We start from the raw sequence: 7,500 nt of genomic DNA on the forward strand, positions 1-7,500 counted from the left end.
ATAGTACATAAACACCTAATGCTGTAATTAGGATTAGCACTACTATAGCATGATCATAAAAATATGTTCTATAAGAGGAGAAGCTCTATCTTGTAAACCTAAGTGACCTCACGTTAGCATAAGTTTTCTAAAAGAAGAAATATTCTTCCTGGTAGGAGCGTAAATCCTATGCATCTGTCTGCCTTTTAGAAATTAGTAATTTGAAGAATTTCTCTATAACTATGATCTGCGGTTGGGAGGTTATGTTGTCATTGAAATGAAGTAGGTAGAAATAAAGAGATTATTACTGGGTCGGGCAACAGTTTGAGCTCCCCAGACGATTATAGCAAATTCAAATACAGCAATTAAGGATACTGTTGATCCGATTGATGATACATCATTTCATGCTGTGTAAACGTCTAGGTAGTCTGAATAACGCCGAGGTATACCATGAACTCCTAGAAAGTGTTGAGAGAAAATGTAATATTTACTCCATTGAATATAACTAAAAAGTGAAAATGTGAAATTTTAATCACTTTGGATTTAAAGTAAGACCTGTAAATAAGTGGAATCAGTGAGCAATAACGGCAAAAATACCGAGTACCGTTCCTACTGAAAGAAACTAGTGAAAGTGCGCCACAGCATAGTCAGTGCCATGTCTAATACAACCCCAGTAAGACCTCCTATTGTAAATAAAAATACAAATCCTAAAGCTCAAATGAAAGAAGGACTGTAATTTAGCCGAGTACTGTGGAGGGTTCCTAATCATCTAAAAATGTCAATTTCTGTAGGAACAGCAATAATTATTGTAGCAAATATAAAGTAGGCACGAGTATCAATATCCATACATACTGTGAATGCATGGTGTGCTCACACTACAAATCCTAAAACACCAATAGCCAGTATAGCATAAATTATTCCTAATGTCCCGAATGCTTGCTTCTTTTTAGCATATTGACTAATGTGAAATTATTCCGAAAGCAGGTAAAATTAAAATAAAGACTTCAAGGTGACTGAAAAATCAAAATATATGTTGATATAAGACGGAATCTCCACCTCCTGCGGGAGAAAAGAAAGACGTATTCAGGTTTCGATCTGTTAAAAGTAGAGTAATAAACTCCTGCTAGGACTGGTAAGGATAATAAGAGTAAAACAGCAGTAATACATAATTCTCAAACAAAAAGAGGTATTCGGTTTATAGTTATTCCTGTCGGTCGTATATCAATAACAGTTGTTATAACATCTACGGCTCCTACAATTGATGAGACCCCTGATAAATGGCGTGAAAAGATTCCTAAATCTACTGATGCCCCGGCATGAGCATTTCTAGCAGATAAAGGAGGGTACACAGTACATCCTGTCCCTGTTTTCTCTTTCTCTTCTCTGTCTGTCTGTCTGTGTTTCTGCCTTTTTCTCTCCTTTCTCTATTAGCTTATCGTTTGTTTCTTGCTCTGTGTTTCTGTCTGTCTGTCTGTCTGTCTGTCTCTCTCTCTCTCTCTCTCTCTCTCTCTCTCTCTCTTTCAAGTATACCTCTAGATATAACTAGAGTGAGAGAGAGATGTATAAAACAGAAACTTATATTGTTTATTCGAAGGAAAGCTTTATCTGGAGAACCTATTTAAAGGGACAAGTCAATTTCCAATTCCTCCAGTTATAATAGGTATAAATACAAAGAAAATTATAACAACATGAGCTGTAAATACGACATTATAGATCTGGTCATCTCTAATAAGGCTTCAGCAAAGAATAATAAGTATAAGGCCAGCACTTACTATTCCAGCTCAAGCTCCGAAAATAAAGATGAACATGGTAATATTTTTATTTTGTGAGAGATGGGAAGTGATTTATAATATGAGAAATATGGAAAGCTTCTTGACAATTGAATGAAATGGCTCCTGATGTAGAAATAAGACAATAGAAGGAAAAGTAGAGAAGTCAGTTTGTTTCTCTAATTAGGATGGTAGATATTCATGCTATATGACTGACTGAAGTATAAACTATAATCTTACGAAAAAATATTTGATTAGTCTTCCTACTAAGGCAGTGACATTAGAATATAAAAGGTAGGATAGCAAAGATAGTGGGGCAATTTTCTGAATGGTCGTAAGAATAATGACATATTGATCCTTCTATCACTCTAGGGAATCAAAAATGGAAAAGAGCAACTGATTCGAGTAAAAGAACTACTGTAAATTGAAGAATAAAGCTCATTAGATGGTGTTGTGAGAGATGCAGATTTAATAAAGACTAAGGAACCTAGAGCTGCTTCTAAAGAATTTATTTATTTATTTTATTTTATTTTATTTTTTTATTTATTTATTTTTTCGTAAGAAAAGAAAGGGATAAAAGGAATGAAAGGGTAAGACCCTCATAAATAGGGTTTGAACCCACGAGCTTACTTAGCTTATCTTTTTGAAACAGAAAGAATAAACTAGTTTGGATATATACTTTGGTGTATAATGCACACAACGTTTTGATCTTTGGGGGAATGGTGTTGATTCTATTAAGTGTAAAAAAGAGACTGGATTTTCATGTTTTACCCTATCAAGATAATGCTTTTTTTTCAAGCACTTCATTTTATGTAAAAAGAATAAAAATAATTGCATCAGATTGCGCGTTGAAGAGAGATAAAATACAACGAGGCGAAAAAAATAAGAATTTGATTGCTTTATAATTAATTAAATTCATATAAGCCCATATTTTATTTTAAAATTATATTAAGTTTCACAGAAGACACTATTTATTTTTTATGAATATAACATTAATGAATTATAAAAGGATCTAGATATATTTACTAGTCTTTTTAAACTTAAATTAATATACAATTGAAAGCAACACAAATATTTACACTATTTATGTCAAGATCAAAGAACATTCTTTAAATATGTTTCATACTTTAATTACATATAAAAAAAGGTTCAGACATACAAATGCAATATAAGCATTTATAATTAATATAGATAGAATAAAAGTTTAACCACATATACATAAATATATAACTGAATAAGTATTATATAACATATTTTCAAAACATAATATTCTATTATTCATTGCAATATATATTTACTTTATACCTTATCTATTTAATAAAATCATTATATAATGTATTTTTAAAATATATTATTATAATATATAATTCATAGCAATATATATTTACCATATAATAAATTTATTTGATTAAATAAAAAAAATATTTTAATCTCTATTTAAATGTGTATTTATATCTACGTTCTAAAAATTCGTCGAGCATTTTTTCAATAATGAAAAAAAAAATTAAAAATATAAAAAATATATATATATATATATATAATATTATATAGAATACTATGCTATAGTATATAGAATACTTTATATACCTTTAAGTTCATAAATCATAACATTTGATAAACAGTATTTCTTCAAAGGTTGTTAATTTCTGAATTTATAAAAAAAGGAAATGAGGGGAAGATGTAATTCTAAATTTTAAAATGTATTAAATATACACTAGTAGTGGCTTATTCTTTCATCTTTAATGGCAATGGTACATGGAAACTTTAATGGGCCAAATAAAGGTCGTCGTTGAATAAACTAGAGGTTATCCATTGAATATAAACAGAGACTTCGTCTGGTAATAAGTCCTCAGTACCTAGAGGTAATTAATACATTAGAACTGATGATCTTGTTTTTACATCTAGGTAATATTTCTGCTAGGTCTGTACTATATAATTACCTGGGTATCAAACAGTTATTGTCTTGAAAATCAAAGGATTTGGCGGTAGCTTTGTCCGTTTAAAGGAGCCTTTTATCGATAGTCCGCTTTCATTGATACATTATTAGAGAACTTTAATAAAAAGTAAAGTTACTGAAATACTTTGTTAATAGAGTAGACCAAGGTGCAGCTTATGATAAAGAAAAAGATGGGTTACAATATATTAAAAAATAGATGGATCAACGAATGCATATAAGTTGATGAAGAAGAATTGACAGTAAAGAGATTTTAATAAAATCTTTTGACTTTAGCTCTATGGACACATCGCCCGTCGCTCTCGTTAATGAAAGCGCGGTAAGTCGTAACATGCAATACGGAGCTTGAGTAGTTTAAGCAACTCACGTACGTTGAGAAGTTCGTTGTGCAAATCAGTGCGTCTTGAAAATTATATCATATTAATAAAAACGAGTTTGTGTTATAATTAATACTAAAAGAATTGTTTTGGGATATTATTTTAGTAGATTTGATTTTAAAAAAATATAGAATGAAGGACCGTAAATGAAGGATGAAATATATTGAAAATAGAATGAATAAAAAGTAAAGTTAAATACTGTAGCTTGTGCATTAGGGAAAATCAACATAATTTCAATGATGGAGAAGTCCCGAAGCATTGATTGACTGATTATTTAAAATTATCTGCCGCACCAACAGCTATGGTCATTAGCAGCGAATACATTGTTGAACTGAAATGTTCTAATATTTAAAACTTCAATCTATGAATAAATGTCTTAGAAAGAGCTAATATAAAAGTATGGGTTTCGTGTCAATGAAACTGTAAAATTTATATTGATAGTGAAATGCTAGATGATTTCTCATATCTGATTATTGGTGAACTAAATTGAATATAATTACTTTAAGGTTTGTAAGTTTGTAAAATATTGCTGAATTAGGCTTAAAAACAGCCATATTAAAACGTTCTAATTAATTTCATGTTTTAAAGATATCTAGTATTTTCATAGAGAAGGTCTAACGGCAAAGTAGAAAAAAATGTGGCAAGAGAAACTGAAATAGAAGTACATTTTTAAACATTGGAGGTATAATGAAGGAACTCGGTAAATATTACTTATGCCTCATCAAAAACATATCTGTATGATTGTTTTATAATGCCTAGCCTGCCCACTGATTTAGTCTCAAGGGCCGCGGATTAATCACCCTGTGAAAAGTAATTCATAAATCTTTTAATTGGAGGCTCGTATGAATGATTGGACAAAAATTAAGCTGCCTCGGTTATGATAACTGAATTTAACTTTTAGGTGCAAAGGCTTAAATAAATTAAGGGGACGACAAGACCCAATAAAGCTTGGCAATAAGTTGATTATATTATAAAGTGTTAGTATTCTTGATTTTAATTAGCATTTCTTGCGTTGGGGCGACGAGAATAAAATAAATGTTCTTAAATATGTAATAATTGATACAACTGTACGATTATTGATCCTCTATTAGAGTTCAAAAGATCAAGTTACTTTAGGGATAACAGCGTAATGTTCTTTGAGAGACCCTACCGACAAGAAGGCTTGCGACCTCGATGGTGAATTAAGGTATCCTTGTGAAGCCGCAGTTCGACTGTTCGTCCTTTAAATCCTGACATGAATTGAGTTCAGACCGGCGTGAGCAGGCTCATTTCTATCTCTTAATTTTATATTAAAAAAAGTATCTTCGTACGAAAGGATTAGATAGCTGGAATAGTTTCTATTAGGTAATTAAGCAGAACTGATTGTTGCCTTGGCAGAGTTATGCACTGGACGTAAGATCCAATAACGTGGGTTTAATCCCACAGGCCATACTGTGGTGACATTGATTATGTTTATTAATCATTTATTGTTAATTTTTTGTGTATTAGATGGAGTGGCTCTTGTTACCTTACTAGGGTATAAGATTTTAGGTTATATTCAGATGCGTATGGGAACTAATAAAGTAGGTTTATAAGACTATTACAACTATTTGCTGATGCTGTCAAGTAGGAGGAGGATTTGAATTTAGATTAGTTGGTTTATACCAGCGGGATGTATGACTATTGTGATTTACTTTTCTGGTTTGCTTCTTATTTAACAGAGACTAATCTTAAGTCCTTTTGATTTTGCTGAAGGGGAATCGGACTGGTGTCTGGTTTTAGCACTGACTATAGAACAGGAGGATTTGCTATAACTTTTATAGTTGAGTGTGCCAGGACTTTGGTTATAAGAATATAATTTTCTCTTGTTTTTTTAGAGGGAAATTTGGTCAGTCCTTTTATGTAAAACTTGTAATAGTTGCCATCACTTTTGTTTGCATTCGGGAGACTGTACCACGATTTCGATGTGACAAGCTCATATATTTAGCTTGAAAAAGATTTTTACCGGTTGCTCTAAGTTATTTAGCATTTTTGGTATGACAAGTCTATTTCTTTTGTTTTTACACTATAATTGTGATAAAGAAGAGGTATTAGAACCTTTATAGCGAGCTTTCAAAACACGTACTTTCCCAACAGCCAATTAACTTAATCTAGTATTTTATCACATGAAATTAGGAGAAGAGGGTTCATGATGTAGTTAGCGAAATATAGAACGGTTTAAGATTTGGCCAGTAAAAACGTAGGGGTCTTCAACGGGTCGTGCTCCGATTCAGGTAAGTAGGAAAACAGTGCTGACTAATCAAAATATAAGTTGATTCAAAAGTAAAATGATAGGATACATATAACTAAAGGAATTACACTTCCTAATTTATTAGGGCCAGGTTGTAGGATAGCATATACAAATAAGAAGTATCATTCTAGTTGAGTATGGGTAGGGGTAACAAGCGGGTTTCCTGGAATAAATTATCAGGGTCTCCAAGTAAATAAGGGTTTAGTAAAGTTAGTAAACTAAGAGCAGCTAGTGTAACGATAAACCCAGAAATGTCTTTAAATGTAAAGTAAGGGTGGAAAAGGAACTTGTATACATTTTGAGCGATCCTTAGATCCGGTTTGGTAGATAAAAATAATGTGAACAATAGTTGCTGCGGCTACAATAAATGGAAATAGAAAATGGAAAGTAGCGTGTTAATGTGACATTATCTACTGCAAACCCTCCTCAGGTCCATTGAACTAAATCTGTTCTAACATAGGGGTTGGCTAAAAATAAGCAATAACAGTTGCTCCTCAGAAAGCTATTTGTCCTCATGGGGGATCATAAACTAAAAAGGTTGTTGTTATTACAAGGAGTAAGAGATAACAACTCCTCCTGATCAGGCGTGAAGGTAGGAAAGAGCCATAATAAATACCACGCCCAGTGTGTATATATAGGCAAATGAAAAAGAATAAAGCTTCATTAGCGTAAAGAGTTCGCAGAAACCATCTGCAGATATGGGTAACACTTGAAAATGCGAGGTTAACGTCGGCAGTATAGTGTATAGCAAGGAAAAGACCGGTGACAGTTTGAATCACTCGGCATCGCCCCAGAAGAGATCCGAAGTCTCAAAGAGCCAACATATTAGCAGGGGCTGGCAAATCAACATCAGCTCCATTCAAAATTTTGAATAATGGGTGTGATTTACGCAATGGTATTGTCATTTATTAGGATGATAGTAAGTTTTACTACTAAAATTAATGTTAGTAATAGATATAACGCAATAAATGAAGTAAGACTTATGATAGTATAATTGTAAATAGATCTTAGTAAAGTTTGGGTTGAAGAAAATTGATTATTAGATAATGAGGACTGTTGAAGTGCGAGAAGAGTATTAAATAATATCCGTGGTTTTCCTCTCATTTTTTTCACAGTATCTTATGAGCTAACCTCTTGTTCTTTCTTTTTATA

General features: G+C 32.0%; 1 pseudogene; it reads right to left on the reverse strand.

The window, feature by feature from the left end:
• Positions 1-1,000: 1,000 nt before the first annotated feature.
• On the reverse strand, positions 1,001-4,633 carry LOC119598087 (annotated as a pseudogene).
• Positions 4,634-7,500: the final 2,867 nt, after the last annotated feature.

Source organism: Penaeus monodon, chromosome 40, assembly GCF_015228065.2.
Source record: "Penaeus monodon isolate SGIC_2016 chromosome 40, NSTDA_Pmon_1, whole genome shotgun sequence".
Lineage (NCBI taxonomy): Eukaryota > Metazoa > Arthropoda > Malacostraca > Decapoda > Penaeidae > Penaeus > Penaeus monodon.